This window comes from Sylvia atricapilla, chromosome 6, assembly GCF_009819655.1.
Source record: "Sylvia atricapilla isolate bSylAtr1 chromosome 6, bSylAtr1.pri, whole genome shotgun sequence".
NCBI lineage: Eukaryota > Metazoa > Chordata > Aves > Passeriformes > Sylviidae > Sylvia > Sylvia atricapilla.
The window spans coordinates 28,048,100-28,068,952 of NC_089145.1; the positions used below are offsets into that span (position 1 = coordinate 28,048,100).

Below are 20,853 nucleotides of genomic sequence, written 5' to 3' on the forward strand. Positions count from 1 at the left end.
TTCTTAAAATCCAGAGTGGAGCTTTTGGCTTTCATTCCAGTACTTATTCCCAAAACACAGCTGTAAAGTATAAAAATCTATTAATAATGTTTTGATACAAGACAGCTCATCCAGATACTACACAGGACAGATTTACTACTCTCATCATTAAATAAAATACTCAGGAATCTCCAGAGACTTGTTTTTCACAAATGTTGATAGAGACAAGTACTGCTTTTATCATCACTGTCTAAGCTTATAATAGAAGTATACTATTCATTTCAAATGACCAAAGGAAAAAAAAAAAGTAGCTTCCCCTGAGCATGGATCATTATTCTCAATTACGAATCCTGAAAAACATACTATATACAAAAAGCATCCCGTTTTTAAACATTTCAGACTTCTCTTCACACCCACATTACTATTAATGCATTCCCACTAATTCATGTTTCATGTTCATAGAAAAGACCTCAGATTACAGAAAAATGGTTCCTCTTGAAAATACCACAGACACATTGGAGAAGGACACAGGTAATCTCTCCTCAAAGAAGCAGCAGCGAGTAAAACAGAAACAAAATTGAACAAAAGACACAGATCAAACACTCTTGTTCAGAGTTAACTAATTCAAGACCTAAAGAGCCAATGAGCTGGAGAATGATATTCCTGAAAAAAACCTTCCATTGACAGCACCTGCTGCAAAATCTCAGCAACATCAAACTGCAGTATTTTTTAGGAGAATGGTCCAGGCCATCCAGAACTTTCTTAACCCAAACAATAAATTTGCATTTTTCCTATCCTCAGAACCTCCTTTGTTTATTCATTGATGCTTATAAATCAACTCCTCTCACCTTTCCCTGTCCTGCATCCTGCATAACCCCTTTTTCTCTTAAACAGTCTCTGGCTTTTACACTCTGTTCCTCTCCTCTGAGAGCTTGCCCTCGGTGTCCCAGCCTAGCATCTCCTTCCTTTCTGCTCTTCAGCCCACTGGTATTTGAATCCCAGCTGCTTCCTCCCTCGGCTCTGTGCCGGATGCCAGCACCGGCGGCACTGTCAGTACTGAACAGATTGTCCCCGCACTCCCAGCCTGGAGAAGCGCAGCGCAAGGAGGCTGCTGCTGCAGAGGGAAGCAGTGCAGGGACACAGCCTGGGCACTGGGCAAAGCTCAGGAGCCTCATCACAGCCCGCCAGGTCTCGCCAGTATCATAAACTGGGAGCGAGGCAAAACAAAGCGCCTTCACCAGACCTAGCTACCAGAAGAGTAAACCTAAAGTAAGTGTGTGAAATCTCCCCGTGCTAAAACTCTTCGACAACAAAAGCTTGAATTGGGACGGCTCCTTGACAGTACAACAGCCCTTCTCTAATTTCCAGGTGATAGGACTGCTAGAGCTATTCATCTAAACTGCAGAGTAAGCTAAATAAAATACTGGATATTTTTCCTGCACTGCAAATCCCAAAGCTGACTGATGAGTCAAGATATTCAGACTAACATTTCCAGAATGGCAGCTAAGGCAAACCATCAGCCTGTGCAGACTTCACTTGCAATACTAAGCTAAAAACCTCAGAAAATTAAAGACTGACTGATAAGCAACTCTGCCTTTGGCTCAGCAGGGAATGTGGCTGTAGGCAGCAAAAAATGCTACCTCCATTCATGAGGCAGCGTCCCTTAGAAAAGGATAAATTTTAAGCAGTAAAATTATCTCAACTAAATCCCAACACAACAGCTTCAAAAGTTAACTGTGAGACAGTTTTTCCAAATGCATCAGAACCTATACTGTAACACAAGCCACATGATATAGCAGATTATCTGAACTAAGAAAAACATCTATGAGATGCCTTCTGTCTTTAACAAGGCAATACAAGTGCACATGCTGTGCACTGCAGTTGGCACTTCACACACCCATCCTCTCCCACTATTCTAAGGGAAAAGATCCTGAAACAACCATTAGATGATGAAAGCCTGGACCACTCCTTCCAAAAGGACATCAGTCTAAAAGAATTCCGATAATTAACATATAGACCAAGCCCAAGACTTTTTTTCCCAATTGCAACTTCTATTGTGTAAGGTGCCTACCTTATCCTCCAGTAGTTTTCGGTTTCAGTTTTTAATTTTACATCTGCTTGGGACTTTCAAGGAAACAGAACAACTACTATTTCAGTAGCACACTTCATTTTTTTCAACAGTTGTTCATAGGTGAGATTAATTCCATTAACAATGGGGAAAAACATATAGAAAAGAAAAGCCAATCTTCACTGAAAAGTGCAACTTTATCCTAAGATTAGAAACAGAATTCTGTTGACTTAGGTCTAGCAATTATCATTTTTAGCAAACATCCTTAACCTTCCTTTCCAATTAAAACATGCAAACTAATGTAAAACTTCGATGCAGAACTACATTGTCAGTCCTCCAGCCATTTGGAAGTATTTTCTACTTGTTTTGCACTTAAAATGCCTTCCCAGACATGACAGATTAAACAGAAGCCCATGTGTCAAGCAGAAGTTATCACAAAACCTACATGAAAAAAGCCACTAAACCAGATTGAATTTGCATCTGCTTGTCTTCCATTCCTCTTTAATGCCTTGAATTTACAAGTATAGTCTATTTCATAGAACTAAATAAAGGAAGAGATACAGCACTTTGGTGCTGGGGTTTTGAGTCTTCTGTTAGAGCAGTGTAATCGGCAGCACCAGCAAAGGATGCTAACTGCTGGTTCAGTAATTCATTAAGAAATTTGTCAAACAGCAGCCATTTAGAAGAAGTGGCATTAGAGATTTCTGCATCACCTCTGGTCTCCACGGCTTCAGCCCTCAGCACAGGTAGCTGTGTTATGGTTATTTGAACAGACATTTTCAAGCACGGTCCTTCACTTAGTGGCTCCATCCAGGAACAGGGGGAGACCTATCAGCAGAGCAGTCCCAACGTCTATGGTACAAGGTACTTTCTTAAGACACCTAGCAACACTCTTTATCCCTGAAACTACAGCAAGTCAGCTCAAATGACAGATATAGTACAACAAAAATAGTCATAAGAGCCATTCACTTGCACAGCACTTTACATCTCCACAAGCCAAGAACCTCCTCTGTGCTCTCTTTTATACTGTTCTGACTAAGGCAAGGAGACCTTTAAGTCAGTCCTAGTCTTGCCCAAATAGGAACTGCAGAAAAACACCAAACACACAAGTAGGTGGTTAGCAATACCAACAGAGAATTAGCTATTCCCTCCAAGTCTTCCTGAGTGCAATAGCAGTCCAGAAGAGCTCTGCAAGGTGTCTCTGTCTAGGGGCAGTGGGCTACAAATCACACCCATAACACAACAACAAAGGACAAGAAGTATCTCTCTAATGCTGAGAAATACCAACACTGCTCTCCAGCTTATTAAGAATGAGTTACTTAATGGCAGTTTTTCAGTAGCATGCTGGCTTAGACAGCCCACACATTGATTCTGGATCTTACCCAGGCTGTCAAAGCTTGCAGAGATGACTAAAAGTGTGGTGGCACATACCATTGCCAGCCAATTTTAGAATCTGGTCTAGAAAATGATGAACCCAAATACTCTAGGGCTCCACAAGGAAGAGGCCAGAATGATAGCAAAGTAACACTCAAAATAAATTCTTCTTAAAAACTCCAAACTGATGTTTGAATTAGAACAATTAATGCATAGTTTAAACCAGCTACTTACAATATGTACATTAGGATATATAAAAGAACTAGTCTACATGATTTCTGAGGTTTTACTTAAGACAGGGAACCAAGAGCAATATGAAACACGGTATGTGTCTCATAACAACAGTAGAGAAGCAAGAAACTATTTTAAGTAGCAAGACAAGCAACGTAATTCTGATGCTTAGAAAGATTTGGATATATTGCTGGGGAAAAAGAAGAGGGATTAAAGTTAGAGGAGAAAGATAACTGATAGTCAGGAAGCCTCAAAACACTGCTATGTTCTCTCTTAGGTAAATGTCCTATTGAAGCAGCAAGTATCACTTACCTAAGTACAACTACTGTTCAACATAACCTGGAGACTATAAATCCAAAATAATTAGTATAGATAGGGGTAACTACTGGAAAATTCACTTTCAGAAAACCAATTACTTAGTATAAAAAAAAATAAACCAAAACAAAAAAGACTTTGGGTTCATCCAGCTAGAACTTGATCTGCAGCCGATTTGGTTTAATTTATTAATTTTGGTGACAAAACACAGGCTTCCTTGAAGAATCTGCAAATGGCAGCACTCTAGGGCCGTGGCAGAGAGGGGGAAACGGGGAAGAAGTTGCAAGGAAATGAAGGAGATAAACCTGATTCCAAGTGAGCTTAAGAAATCAGGGATTCTAAAACACACTTGATAACATCCATGCAAATGAAAGCAAAACAAAATACTCTAACTCTGAAAAAGATCATTAAATTAAAAACCTACACACATGCAGAAGGAGCCATATTAAGAGTAATAAAGCAGAAAGGAGAAGTCATACAGGACCACAGACTAGAGTCATAAACCTGATACTCATCTTAAATGTCAAACAATTTGAGAAGCTGGTAAGATTACTGAGCACACGAGGTTAAGCTGTTTCAAGTCTAGTCAACACCATTGTCCTAGTATTGAAATACCACAAATCATTCTTGTGTACTCCAAGGAACATATCCTGAAAATCTAATTCTAATATTACTAAAAAGAGATTGATAACAACTGGAAGAAAAAATCCTTCATCTTCTTAATATAGTTATCTGACTTCCCAAGGCGTGTCTTATCTACAGTAAATGGGAAAAAAAAGTCCATATGTATGAACTCATTTTAGGTATTAGTGCATTTGAAAAGATTTCTCCTTCCCTCCACAAATAGAAAAATTCCTTCCAATTTCAGCTTCCTCTTTTCTTGGTCTCCTTGTAAAATTAACATGGAATTTTAAAAATAGAATTAATTTCACCCTTGATGGTACTGCTGCTATTTGTACTAAGTCTACTTGGCAATTCACACTTCGTAATTAATTTTTAATGTAGTTAAAATTTTAAAACAAGGTTCAAAATGAGTATTTTTTCCTTTCTAGACAGCAGTTGCATTCTGACTCCAGCTGGTATCATACACTGTGTTTACACCATTAATGTAAAACAATTTAGACTTTACCAACAGTTGTGTATGCACACACTTATTTTGGCTCTATCACACATGTATTTTAGCTTTGATTTTATTTTTCAGCTGTCCTGTGAAACAACAGTAAAATTCTAACTCATATTTGACCAAAATTCAGTACATATTTAGGTCTGACAGAGTCTGAGCAATATTAGAGCTGGAGTGTCAACAGCACATACCAAAATATGACACCATCTTTCAGCCTTTTAAAAAATTCAGACCTTCAGAAACTCTTGTTTAGATTTTAGATGACCACCATGCCAATGCCTACAGTAACATTCTTCTCTGCCAGAAATTTAAGAATAGTACATTGTTCACATATACACATTAGTTTCTATGAATCCATGTATTGAAACTGAGTGGCAAACACACACACACTCTCAGCAGCCAGTAAGCCGCAAACAGGCAGCATTTCCCTTTTCCTTTAAAGATGTGTATGCATATTTACTAGTTCAGAGATCTCAAAGCCAGAATGACATAATAAAGCTGTCTGAAAACCTAAGACTCCTTACATAGCATGTGAAAATATTTGCTGAAGGACAGAACAAGACTTCGATTACATCTCCAGGGCTATTCTAAATCATCTGTGAAACCAGACCATGAGGCCCGAGTCCAACAGTCACGCATGATAAGGAATGTGAAACTCCTCCACTTGCAGAAAGAGTACCTGCAGTGAGTACTGCAAGAGGAAGGAAAGTAGCCACTGGCCTATGTACTGTTATTTCTCTGATACCATGGGCAGAATGCAGTGTTTTCAGATGCACTAGCTCCCATTTTCAGAAACAGAACTCAAAACACTTCCAGCTACCTATCTGGATCTATGGCAGATTTTGTAAAGCCTTAAAAGCAAACCTTACATTTGCATTTAGAGAGAAAACAAAGAATCTGGCAAACAAATTAGAGAAAAACATGAAACAACACAATAAAAGTTAAACAAGTTAGTTCCACAGATTATCACACCCACCTGAACAGAGCAGCATCATTACAACAAAAGGGAGACAAGTGCTATTGAAAATAAGCAATAGCAATGATTTTATCACTGCCTTACAGAAGGCTAATTTCTCTTCTAACATTGCATTTTCCATCAGGAAATGATTCTCCAAAACTATTTGGGTCCTACTATTTGGGTCCTATATTTTGTTATTGTTCGGGAACATATGAGACAGAACAAACAGTGGTGAGCTCTTAATTATAGCAACACTGATCTTACTGACCCACAAATCTTCATAATCACCAACTGCCAGGTATGATAAAGAAATTTGTGAAGCTCAAATGCCTCCAAAAGGCAAAGAATTATTTCATACAGACAGCCTAACCAGTGATTAAAAGAGACAGTAGTATTTTTAATCTGTGGCAAACCAGCAAATTTAAAGCTTGTAGCTCTTATTCAAACACTTCCATTTTCAGACAACAGATTTTCTACATATCAGGTATATCTCTAAGAACTCTCTTGACCATAAAATACATAGAAAACAGAAAAATACTGTATTAGAGGAGAAACAGCTGTCCAAACATCTACTGACATCCAGAAAATAAATCCTACATCATTGTGAGAGTTTTCAGTCTTGAAAACATTAGCCAGTAGCCTCAGATTACCACAAATAGACCTCCTTGGAACTTTGCTTTTTGTTTTGGGGATGGGGGTAGGGGATAGTCAAGCTTCTTTTTGAAAGTATTTTGTTAGAATAAAGATAATTTGACATTAGTCCCTTTATGACAAAAAAAGTTAGTTCATTACTGAATTTATAATTGTGTACCTATCCAAATACAAGAAAGCTCCATCTGGTCTATATGAAAAGCACAAAATATTAGTCTGTGTGTTACACTTTATATTGATTGCATTGCTACAATAAAGGCCAAAGATTCTGAGGTTCCTCCTGTTCTTGCCTGATCATTACCCTGTATACTCTTATCAATATAAATCACTCATTAGAACATATACTGCTAAACGCCTCAGACTAACAACAGCAATTTAATAAATAATAAAATCATTACTAAATCTAGGCGATAAAAAAATACATTAAACATTAGAGATATAAAGGAGCTTTTTAGCTGTTCGAACCAGGCAAAAGATTTCTCCAAATGATCACTGTCCAGTATAATATGAAATATGCTATTTTATGCAAGATAAAAAGTAATGTCTCTATGCCCTCTACACTTAAATATATTTTAACTTTTGTTCCTATGAAACTCAAAAGAAACCCTATGCACTCATGTATGCTCCCCTACCACAAAATACAATGTTTCTGATTTTTTGTACTGCTTACTACTAAAAGCATTTCAACATAGTTCTGTAATTCCTTGTCAGAAGTAGCAACTATACAAACACTATTTTTCAAACACTAAATGAAAATGGCAGGCCTGGTGCATTTGTGCTACACTAAACTAGTACCATAAGCCACAAAGTTAACTGTAAAAAAGCAATCAAATACAGATTAAATAAGAAAAATATGAAAACTGCTTTTACTTCAGCTGATTTATCTAGTCATAAAAGCATTAAAGAAGGATTTTTTGAATTCATATCAGACATGATAAGGATGATCCTGAGCTGCAGCAACAATCCAAACACCAAGCACGGTGTATTGTTTCAACGCCTCACCAGTGAATTTAAAACAGAAGCATAACCCCTGCACAGGTATTAACAGAATAATATTGTTTTATAGGTAAATTGTATTTTCAGTTGAAATGACAGAACATGCAGCAGGCTCTATAAGGCTCCTAGCTGGAGCACCAAACCCAAATCTCAGTCTCAAGGATTGGTTTTATTTGAAAAAGGCAAAAGAAAAATGTCAGCTCTTGACATCTTAGCAAAGGACAAGAAAACTTCTATTTCTGCCACAATCGAATTCTGCGCCCCCCCCCTCCCCCAAAAATCTTTCACAAAAAAACTAAAGCAGTAAAGGTAGTCCTTTGGTCACAAAAGAGCAGGCAGCTTCTGCAGCACTCACATTTTGTCTGATGGTCATGTTTGTTGACCCCTTCCATACCAATATTTCAAAATTCATACACTATTGCAATTTCCTACACACACAGTAAAGCTCTCTAAAGGGTCTCTAAAGGTTTTCTGCATTGATTTGCTTCAGAATCTACTCATTCGAGGAAAAGGCTAAATCTCTGCTTTTATTTAATAGGCAAAATTAGAAAACAGCTTAAATCTTGATTATATAAAACATCAGAAGGAGGTCAGCCACAATCCTCTTTGCTCTGTAAATGAACAATTCCAGAAGTGTCCTCAGAGCACCAAGACCATTTAGTTTGTTCTCTGGGGGCCCCTCTGGACTCAAGGTATGTAACTGCACAACTATCTTAGAAAAAATGAAGAGCCACATTAGTTGGTGAACATGGAGTAACAGTAGAAATAGGTAACAAAAATGCTGTAGGCATGCCTCTGGACATGTCAGTAGAGGAATTATTGATCCAGAGTAAGCTTAGGAAAGTTTATGCCCTAACCAAGAAAACAGGAGCTGTAACTCCAGAGTATTTTATATGCTGCAATGCCTTACAGCTCTGAAGCACCCACCTGTTACGTGACTGTACCCAACAGATAATCAAATATGAAAAGCAAAGCCATTAAAATACTACCTGGCATTTCTCAATTCCATGTAGAATTCTTTATACTGAAGACTACAAAGATATTTGTAGCCATCAAATTATACTCCAACAATCACAAAAAAACCCCAAACAATACAAAACCCAATGCCCACACATTGACAGCATTTGAAATCATTCTGAAAAGAACACTGCTTCTCTGTCATATCACCATGTAAGATTTCTGCCATCAGTATCACATGCAATTCTGCTCTTCCCAATTAAAAAAGCTCTTGCAGAAAGAGGAAGTATAAGAGAAAGGCAACAAAGATAAAAAGGTACTCGATTTCCTGATTCAAAAAATCCTGAGATAAAATACATTAAGTCTACAGCTACAAATCCACCCTATCTTTCTCCATTTAAGTCTGCTCTGTGCTCTGCCAGATGCAACACACCTATGGGGAGGGAACTTTGATTTGACCAGAGCAAGCTAACTGTAACACTGGACTTCTGGATAAAAGACAACAGTTAAATTTCAATGTATGAGAAAATGCATCCAACTTGTCCAAACCAGCTCATCAGAACACCTTTGTAGTGTCTCCGGAGATCGTCGGGAGCCTCAACATTACTTTCTATATCCAAGCCATTTTAATAAAAAGCAAAGCTAAAAAACCCAGATTAACCTTTACTAATGAAAAAACAAAAACTGCTTTGCAGAATAATCCAAGAAAAAGCACTTGGCTCACAACTTAATTCCACAGCAAAAAATATTAAATAGCCACTGCATTTACTTGCTCTTCTCTCAAGTCTTCAGTCTAACCAAATGTACTTCTGCTTCCCTTTTATAGTCAAGAACAGATACAAGGAGCAAAGATCTCCAAGGTACACATGTGTGTCCTCTTATACTCCCTCACAGCTAAGCATGTAAATATTTAAAAAAATGCTACAAGCATCTGATTCTAAATTAATCCCAGCCAGGAAAGTCTTCAGGCTTTAGCAGTTCAGCTTTCTTCCACACAACCTCTTCCTCAATACAGAGAAGAGAGGCTAAAGCAATTCTCCCTTCTCACAGGAGAGAACAGTTGAGAACCAGGGCTCTGGTTCTCAACTTCAACCTTTCATCTCAGCAAATTTCTGGAAAGACCTTTAACCTAAGTAACAGAGGGGAGAAAAAGAGAAATAAAATGAGAAAGATATGCTGAAGAAAATAATCACAGAAAAGCAGTAGAGAAAAAGGAAAAAAGAGCAGAGTAAGAAAATAGAACAAGAAATAGCACAAAGAAAGATTACATTAAATTGTGATTGTTCAGAGCTTCCTCATAATCCTGGAAAAATTATACCTATACCACCACACATACATACAAGCTTACTGCACCTCTGGTCTACAGGCATTATAAGCTACAGGCTTTATTACCAAGAACAGTGCAACAAGAGGAAATGAGAACTGTGGCTGCTTCCCTAAGGTATCACTATCACACAAAGAAACCAAGGTCTTTTAAGAGCAATGGTACACCAGTAATGACAAGGTTGGTTAAAAAAAATAGCAGACAAGGGGAAGGGGCGGGGGGGGAATCTAAGATATTGTCTTCTCCAGCATTTCTTGTGTCACAGCTACAAAGCCAGAAGCATCCAAACACTTTGAAGTGTGCAGGACAAAGCAAACCACTTGGTCTAACAACCAAGAGGAAGAAGCGGCTTTCCTGCCTTTCTTCTGTGTGCAGATGGAATGAAGGAAGCAAAGGCCAGCACACTCTAGGTGCAGTCTTGACCACCTGACACATCCCAACACTGAGCCTCTCATCTTTAGCTGGTGTGGCTAAAGGAGGGGACTACTCCCACACAATCTCAGAAGGTCTGCACATGCACACAATGCCAACTGCAATAAACCCAAAAAATCTACCATGCCACATCCCAATTTAATTCTATCCAAGCAATTCCTCAACTTTAAAAGGCTTTCCCACTCTAGACTTGCCAGTTTTAGAGAAAATTCTCCTCTTGAATGTCTTCTAATATACCTATATAGATGCAAAAATGTAACTTGATGAAAATTAATGATAAACCTTGCTTCTCCTCCTTTCATTTTCTATTGGAGATGAGCAGGCATTGGAGAGACTGCAGCTCAAACACAAAGCTTCTGCAGATACGCCATGCATAAAGCCAAAGCTGATTTTTCAACTACTCGAATGAATTAGAAAATTGAAAGCTTCCTTTCTTTAAAAAAAAATTCTATAAGCTGTAAAAGACTCAGTGAAATGATGTATTAGTGGTATTAAAGTTCAATGTAATAAATAGCATAGCTTTGAGGTACTGAAGAGCTGTATATTAGTACCAAGCCTTTACATAAGAAATTGACAGAATGAACTAGTGACTGATGACAAATTCATACACACACACAGTGCATAACACTAAAGAGATCATCAACATGCTATAAAATCTACACACAGTAAGATTATTATGAAGCACTACTTACTAATTGCATTACTATTGCTGCTACAAAGACAACTGAGACTCCCTTCTTCCAGGGAGTCACACGGAAAAGACAAAGGGTAATGGACGCAAATTGCTCCTGGGGAGATTCCAACTGGACACAAAAGAAATTTTTCACACTGAGAACCATCAACCACTGGATTAATCTCCCCAGAGATGTAATAGATTTTCCAACATTAAACCCTTCTAACATTTGGAAGGACAGAGCATGGGGTCATCGTGTCTATGGAACTGCGCTTTAGCCAAGAATGACTGGCCCAGATAATCCTTGAGGTCCTTTCCAACTTGGCATTCTGTGCTAAAACTACACATTCCCATTATGATGTGTTCAGACATGCATGCTATGTTTTATACATAAAAAACATGACTAATGCCTGATGCTGATGGGATCTCTAAAGCTAGCATCATACTGTCTAGTAGGCACTGATCTTTATCTTTCATCAAATGGAGCAGAGTTAAGTTGTGGGTTTGCATTATACATAAGCAGTGAATACAATTAGGCTGAAAAGCAAGCTGATCTTCTCTGATCTCAAGTGGAAAGTGTGAATTCTGATCTTCACAGGTGACAGCTCTGAGCATCACTCCAATTTACCAGTCAGCTTCCTTGAATGTGTGTACCTTAAAGAAAACTCAAAACACGTAGCCGTGGCTTATCTCAAGGCACTAATATTTAAACACACGAGAAGACCAATTAGGAGAGCAAAGCAGTCTTTTTTTTTTTTTTTTTCCTGGCACAGAGAAACTTGGATTTACAGCTCAAGAAGGGTACCCAAAAACCAGAGAAAAAAATTAAAATGTATGTAAGAAGGGAAAGACCAAGAGAAGGAAGGAATTTGATCAAGGGGAGTTATAAAAGGACTACCAGTGAATGAACACCTTTTGCTTCTAGTTAGATGGAATCATTTAAGAATTGTTAATCTCTGAATTGCCAGAAACACTGTCTTTGAAACTTTCTACAGAAACGCTGTATTTTAAGCTGATGCATCTGCTCTGAATCATGAATTTAGGAAATCTCACTGTCAGTGCAGTTGTAGTAGTACCAGTTCCAGGGGTTCCGAAAACATTCTACAACATAATAAAGTATTTTGCTCCCTACAGGTAAAAAATCAAGGAAACACTTGTAGTACACATTTTGCTGCTCTATTGCGTCTTCTGTCAGGGGTTTGCTGGGTTTTGTTTTTTGCTTCTTTGGTTGTGAGGATTTGGGTTTTTTGGGGGGGAGAGGGACTGTTGTTTTTTTTTGTTGTTGGTTTGTTTTAGCTGGGGTTTTTTGTTTATTGGGTTTTGATGTTTTATTCAGTACATGAACTTACTGGGGGGTTTCTTATGCTTCACAGATTCCACGTCTCTTTAATGTCTCAGACCTATTTAATTGCTGATTCTTATTATTCATCTGAAACACTGAAAATACTGAACTGCAAAACTGTATTGCTATTCAAGTTTAAGAAGCACAGCACAATGGACTTTAGCAACGTGCAAGCTGAACAATGCATAAAAATCCAAACACAACAACTGCTCATTCTTCATCAATCAGTCCATAAAATTTGGAATCAATTGCTAATATAGCAGAATCAGCTGCTTTTCTGTTTAATAAACAGAAAACATCTTGTTTATTAATCAGTATACATTTGTAATCATACAAAGTACTAAGTATATACTTAATAGTTCTAAGTTACACTACTACCACCTTAAGGGGAAAGCTAGAAAAAATTCACAGAATAATGTATGTATGTAATCTACCAACAGCTCTCCACATTTATAAGAGCTACAGAACTCACGTTTACAAAACCCTCAATTTCCAGGGCACAGGATTGCAGTGATTAAGCACCCAGACTTCTAGTCAGCCTCAAACAAGCTATACTAAAATCCATGCTGGTAAATCCTTGCAATCAGTTTTAATCCAGGCTAGGTAGATTAACGCTAACTTGGGTGTGCCTAACCATTCTGAAATCAGGCAGTTGGCAGACATAGCATGCCTCATTCTTGGCCTGCCTATTCAACAGGTGCCTGTAACAGAAAAGAGTGTGGACCACTGCAATCCATACTATTAAATAACCAGTCATTTTGGACTAAGAAAAAAGATGTTAAAGCAGAAAACCCTCACCAGCTTAGAGATAGCCAAAAATCAACGGGGTCTAGGTTTTCATCTCTTCGTTCACTCATACACACTTACCTTCTGAATATCCAATTCTTTCAGTCTCATACACAATGAAATGAATGTGAGACTTTTATTACGAACATCCATTCCCCATTATAATGGACATATTTAGCTATTAAGAATATTATCCAGTTTTGCTGAAGGACCTTATTGCAATTCTCCAGTTCTTGACAACATTAACTAATCCGTCAATATCACATACCAACTTTTATTAATTCACCACGCTGTTTTTAAACATAAAAGAACATAGAAACAGACTAGACACTTTCCACTTATTTTCCATTTAAAGGCAATTACTGCTGTTACCATTGCAATACCACAAAAGACGTACAAAAATGTTACACAAGGCAATCACTAACTTGGGAACATATATGCATCCAATACATCCACTTGCTTTGACTCACAGGTGCATGTGTGCACAGGTACATGCATTTGAAATATATACATGCACTCCTCAAGGTACACCCTCCTTTCTTTTTATAAAGAGGCCAAGCACTAATTGCATGGGTTCTTCCTAACTTTCTTCAGACTCCTCAGGGAAGCAAGCTGAACTACAAATCTACACAGTCCTAATAACAGAAATCCTTTGTATAATCACCAACTAAACCCTGGGGAAATCTCTGGGGGAAAAAATTAAAACTTTCAAAACGCAAGGAAGGAACACAACTCTGTACTAAAAACTCTCCTCCTGGCCATTCAGAGAAACAGTACCCAAATAGCTCCTGCCTTCCCCTTTGCAGGAAACAGAGCACTCTGTACTCTTAAACACATCCCTGTGAAAAAACAAGAATCACTGAGGCAAAACCTTTTCCACTTCAACCCCACCCCCCACCCAACAAGGCTTTATTACTAATGAACAAATGAAGCCACAGGACTTCAACCTATCAACAGGAAGAGAATAGTACAGATAAAACTAACAATATATAACTTAAGGTCAACATCAGCCACTTGTACACAGGGGCTATCTCTTCCTCCTCTCTCCTCATAGTCCTCTTGTTCATTTTAAGTTCCAGTCAAATAAACAGTCTGAGGTTAAGTTTCATGTAGAATTTTACGGGTTTTATTCTGCCAGTATCTACAGAAGAATGCGGGGAATTTAAAAAACTAAGTTTATGCTGCTGAATGTTTTGCACCTAAATATCCTCACAAATCCAATTAATTTTCTGTATTTGAAACAAATATCAGCTTCATTGGAGTGCAATACTATTCCTAAAAAAAGCTGCTTGTTAATATGGTTATGTGCAATTCCCTACTGTAAAACCTGCTCAAGAATTTCAGTAAACAAGACTGGGTCTATAGCAACATGAACCTGTGCATTCATAAGCAACCAGAAACCAGAACTGTAACTGATTAAATAAATTAGGTTTTAAGCATAACTTTGTATTACTAGATTTGATACAGGCTGGAATTTAAAAATTTTTAAAGTTCCACTGAGAAAAATTTCCACTTGGAACAAAAACTGCATGTGTGTAATAACAAGGAATTTAACACCTTTGGTGTTTCAGTGGTGTAACATGGTAACACCACTGGCAAAATGAGGTTTAATTACCTGGTCATTCTATATGGAATGTATGGAACAAAAACATTAGACTGTGGAATCCATACATAGTAGAGGAGAAAACTACTCATTTACTTTCCCCCAGTAAGTTAAACGAATAACTAAGACTCCTATTACCTCATCAAGCAAGACAGCCCTTTTTCAGTGTCCATGCCCCCACTACAGTATTTACTAACACCATGATTTTCAATCATCTCTTAGGACCACAAACTTTATTAAAAAAAAACAAAACAAAACAACAACCCCCCCCAAAAAACCCCCACAAAACAGAACAAACACAAACAAACAAAAAACAAACCAAAAAAACCCCACCACCACCAAACACAAACCACCACCACCAAAAAACCCCATCTTTTGTACAGTGCAGAAGACATGCACACTTTTCTTCTCTGTGGTAACTTTGAGAGCTATATATCAAAGAAAACCCCAATAATGGCTGTGTGTAAAAATCAACACTAGAGATGATGCCAAATGGAAAGGTAAAACAGCACAAAGGCAAAGACAAAATAATTAAAATAGCCTTTTCCAAGGGGTCCACTAGTTCTGTGAACAAATATATTTGTTTCCAGTATATAAATCCTCTGAAGAAAAGGTTTCATCACTACCGTAAGTCAAACCTCAGAAGCTAAATCTCTGCCAACACAATGCAGCTTTACTGACAGTGTTTCAGAAGATGAGTTTTAAACTGAAACTTTTGATACAACAACATTCTTTAAGGGAATTGCAACAGCTACAGGGCAGATTCTCTCACCTAAGAAACCTATTTGTTTCTTTTGACATGCAACAGACTGATGAACCAATGCTACAAGGCAGAGTTCTTCCTTTGGCAGCTATGTTTTTTACACTTACTTCCAGACCACATACCTTTGCATATCCTATACCTATAGGTTTCAATTATATGTTAATAAACACATGATTAAAACGTGTTCAGTGGAGGGGGTTATGTTTTTACTGCCTGATTGCAAATCTGCTTCAACTGATCTTAATTAAGATATCCAATTTTGTTCTCCCTGCAGTCCATAGCAAATTCTGGTCACTTCCCACCAGGCAGCACTACTGCTTGCACAACCAACCAGTTGAGTTAATTCAGGAAGCTGATCCATCCAAAAACAAATTCAACCCTACCCACCTTTGGAAAACCACAACCACTGTCCCCATCTCTCCTCCTTCCACACCCCAAACCCACACACTGCAATTTTCCAACCTTCTTCATATGCCATCTTGAACCAGGTCACAACATACCTGTCAAGGACTTGTATCTGGTGCAAGGCAGAGGGAGGGCAAGGCTGCAAAACTGCAGCATCTCACACTTGTTGCATCCATTTTACCTTTTAATATATTACATTACTCTGTCAAAAGACATATCGTGTTCTAAAAGCCAATCTTTTTCAAGGACAAGGCACATCCAGAAGAATCATCCCTTTCTTCCTTACAACATGAGTTTAGTTTCACAAGTGGGTTAAAAGAAACCACCTACAAGAACTGCTGTGTTTCAGAAAATGTGACAAAAGCAGGCATTCTGTCACAGCCTGAACAGAGTCCAACCTGCTTTTGCAAACACTTTTACACATACCTAGTAGAAAGTGGGGGAGGGAATAGCCATCTAACTCCCTTGCATCCCTCTCCTGGAAAAACACTGATGTATAGAGGAAGCATTCAGCAACAGCCTGGGATACAGTCTGGCACCATCCTGCTGGAGACCACCCCTTACACACTGCATGAAACATTACATGCTACCAACAGTCAAACACAACACTCAGTTTGTGAAAACCAGCAGTACTCTGAAAGGTCAAAAGGTACAGAAAGCAGAACATGCACTCTTACCTATCCAAATTCCTGAGAAAGCCGACACATGCAGCTTTAGCAAAAACTCCCAGTGGATGTCACAATCAACTTCTGGTGACTCATACCACAGTGAAACCTAGAAGCAAAAAGATCATGGGCATGAATAAAATTTGAATGGGAAACAATCAAATGAAGTACTTTTCAAAAGGTAAAGGGTATTCTGAAAATTGTGCTGGTAAGAAGCCAGAAGTAACAATGAAGGCTTATAAAACAGTGAATATATTGATTTTTTGCACATAACTTACACATCTGAAAAAGCCTGTATGATAATTTTCTCACTACAACAATCCCAACCCTTCTTTTATCACCCCTTCTCTGAATCGTTATTTTCTTCCAGAATGCATTCTGCCAGGCATTTAGAAATTAAACACACATTTGGCAACGCCTGAAAGAAAGGGGACATTTAGCAGTGTTGTGGCCCACTTTTTTTCCTCAGTGCTCAACATAAAGTCTGTAACACATGTCAAACACAAGGCAGAGCAGCTTTTATCTAAGTCACCAGCTGCAGTACCCTAAGAAGTCTCCAAGTATAGAAGAAAATCTGAAGGTTTCAAAGCTAGTCCTTCCTATTTACCAGGTCCTGTATTATAACCTGTACCATTTCAGAATTACTCTTAACATCTGACTTCTGTCTATTACTGCAAAAGGCTTGCATCTCTAGATGATAGGAGTCCTCTAAAATTAGACTGGGCAAACAGATGTAACCATGGAGATTTATGCTGCAGTCCCGAGAACTCCGCAGAGGCACAAGCTGGAGGCAGAGCACATACTGCCAATGAATTTTTGTCCTACTCTACTCCCACCAAGCTCACGTGTTAGAGGAGATGTACAGTGAATCATTTCAAAGACAGATTAAAATACAGCTCTAAGTAAGGAGTCTAAAGAAGACTTAAATTATTCTCCAGCCTGGTTTTCCCAAATCCAGTTCTGCACAGCTACATGAGCACCTGTGCTGACATGAGGCAGAAAAGGTATTAGACAGGGTAAGAAGAGAAGGATGGTTCCTTTCAGCTGCAATGGCAGCACAAACTGCACATAAAACCATAGGACAAGGCCTTGGTGTAAAAACTGTTGCTGAAATTTGTTAGTTCGATAAGCAAATTTTAAGTCACCCATTGCTACTCTCCCAAAAGTATTTCTTTACAGAGTTGAATAAACCTGGAATACCTATCTGGTGGCAAGACTACTAGCATCAACAAGAACTCTTTAAGAAACCATGTTATCGACAGAGCCCAAGAAAATAATTATTGCTATCTTCTTCTGAGCAATTAAAAATACAGCTGAGAGCATTTTTTATTGCAAGTTAACTTCAGGCTTATTTACAAAACATTGCATGAAATTCAGACTTTGGAAAAATGAGAAGCATCAGCAAAAGAGCTAAAGTACACTAAAAAAATCATGCAGTGCAGCAAGAGAAATTTCTAAAAGGCAGAGAGAACTAAAATCATGTTTAAAATAAGGCAACACTCCCAGAAGAACTGCATTTTAACTTTCACATTTCCAACAAACTGTGTTTGTCTTTTTCATTCAAATCACATTCTAATTCTAGGGTAAAAAAGCTCAACTATAACTTAGCCTAATGAAGCAAGTATAATACTTAAAGTCTATTTGTTCATGATTGCTAGTGACATTTTGGCAAATCATTTGGGTAGATTGTAAGAAAGTAATTTCCACAGGTAGTGGCCTTCTGGTCAAGGAAGCAATTTTCTTCTTTTTTTAGGGTGAAATTCTTTGCCAATTCAAGCACTACTAAGATGCATCACAATTCTGACCCAGAAGTCTCTATTTCCTTTGGGGTTAAATTATAGACCTGCTGTGTAAAGATGATTTTTTTTTTTCCCCATAAAAGATTGCTTGTGAAGCTCAATTGTGATTGGGAAGGCCGCCCACACAGCTGAGAGTGAGAAAACACACTTGTAGAGCTGAAAAAACATCAGTGTAGGCGTATGTAAGGAGGGAAGGAGAAAAGAACTTGGTTCTACTGAAAAAGGCTATTTTTTGATATCACCCTTGAACGAACCAAATCGTGTTAATTGAAGACAATTCAAGGATTGTTTGCTATGTTCCAGTTATCAATATGCAGTACTACAAACAAGAGGAGGAATCCCTGCACATTCTTCCCTCTGATCTCAGAATCTGCCACCTACCCAAGGAATGCTTCACTTCTCCCACTTCTCTGCCACAACCTGTAAAAGCTGTTCTCACAAAAACAGCAAGTCACCTGCAGAACAGCAGTTCAAAGCTTTAAAAGTCTTATATAATTAATAACATTAGAAGTATTGAAATATTAGACAAAGCTTGTTCAGAAACATAAGGAGAGAGAGAACGCTGTCTGAAAACACTAAGAATAACCAGCATTTAATCTCAGCAGAATCTAACAGTATTTGAAACTGCTGAAAAAAAAACCACAAGAAGTTCAGATATATCTATCTTTCTCATAGAGACTTAGTATTTTCTCTCATAGAGACTTAGTATTTTCCTCCCTACTCTTCAGTCCCTTCAGCTCCTAAGTGAAGTAAGCAGGCCTTTCAGGATGTCCTATTAATGAACCCAGACTTTCAAAAGAAAGAAGGAACAGGCATCAGTGGAAAATATCCTTCTCAGTTTACCTTAGGAAGGCATCACCTGTGAGCATTATAATTCCTAAATAAAGAAGCCTCTATGAAGTGTTCTCATGCCATTATAAACCTATGAAAAGATTTTTAATAGCTCTGTCTTTCCCTTCAGAATAAAAACAAAAGGTTTTTGACATATGTGCTTTGGCTGATCATTACCACAATCAGTACCAGGGGAAAGAAGACAGCAAGGACAAGTTTCACCAGTGAACTTCAATAAACATGAGATGATTCATTGCAGGGAAAAGATGCTGCTTCTCCCATGGCATTGAACACCAGCCTACAATCTATTTTGCAACCAGTCACAAGGAGACAGGACTTCAGCCCCTAATTCCTGAGTGTTTGGGCTGGTAACTTCAAAGCCCTGTGTGTAGCAGATGACTGAATTCCTGCACCCACAGAACACTGCCACAACAGAGAACAGCCCACAGAGCAGTACTCCTGAGAAGCCATCTGCAACCAAAGCTTTCACAGGGTCCTAAGTTTCATCTCCAACCAAACATGGTGTCACTGAAAATGCTGAATGACAGAAACTGCTAAGTAACATTACTACAATGTGAACTAAACTCTTCTACAACTTTCCAACAATATGATTGTTAAAGACTGATGCCTATTACTCATACACATCAGAAACACAGGCAAGACAGGATTTTGAAAAGCACCAACCATGACCTGCCCTAAACTATAAGGCAAGCAAAAGCAGCACACTCAGCAGAGTCACAACTAAGTTCTTAAAATTACTTATAAAATGTTCCTGAGGCTCACTGAAGCACGAATTCTGGGTCAGAAAGACAGATAGGGATGAAATATCAATGGGAGCTACAACTCACCAGCAGGAGAACCTCCTGAAAAAGGAGGTTCTGAAACAATGAATATGAAATAGTAAAAAACATAGAAACAAGAACAAAAATAGGATTATGTAGAAACAAGTACAAAAATAATGTTCTATAAAAAGTTCTAAGAATTGAAATCCCTTACTCTAGAAAAGGTGAAGTTGTTTTTAAAATAAGGTGTATAGATTACTACTAACCTTTGAAATCATAGGCATCTTGACTTTCACTTTGGCAAACAGTGATATACTACAACATGTAATTCCAATAAACCAAAAATTCATTAAAATATTATACAACAAATGAATCGCACAGAATTTACATCCCAAGAAAGCATATCCCTATATGCTTGGCTTGTCAAGCTAAAGAACACTTGCTTCAAGAGTCACAGCCAGAATAATCAGATCTCTTGTATTCTCCATAAATTTTGCTTTTAGGTAAAAAAAATGAAGGTTTTTTTTTCCCCTTAGTGAGAACAGAACAGCCCAATGTAGTTTAGAAGGCTGTCTTTTACCTCCGGGCTTTAAGACCTCCAGTCAGACAAAAACTATTAGAAAAGAAAAAAAGCTAGAAAAGCACAAAGGGCTGTCAGAGGGTACTCCGCTGCTGTTGACATAAAAATTCAGAGAGAACATTTCCTTTTTGCTTTTCAGACATTAAGACGTTCAAGATTTCTCATAGATATGCTACTGACAAGGAAGTAGGCTAAACTAGTGAAACCTTTTAACTT

At 38.0% G+C, this 20,853-nt stretch overlaps 1 protein-coding gene across 2 annotated transcripts in view; it reads right to left on the reverse strand.

Annotated features, from left to right (window-relative positions):
- SIPA1L1 (signal induced proliferation associated 1 like 1) overlaps nucleotides 1–16,839 on the reverse strand; it is a 138,462-nt gene extending 121,623 nt beyond the window's left edge. For both annotated transcript variants that reach the window (XM_066321316.1, XM_066321315.1), the window contains exon 1: nucleotides 16,658–16,839. The gene's annotated coding sequence lies outside the window, so the exon portion shown is untranslated. The remainder of the gene's footprint in view (nucleotides 1–16,657) is intronic.
- Between the last annotated feature and the right edge of the window lie 4,014 nt (nucleotides 16,840–20,853).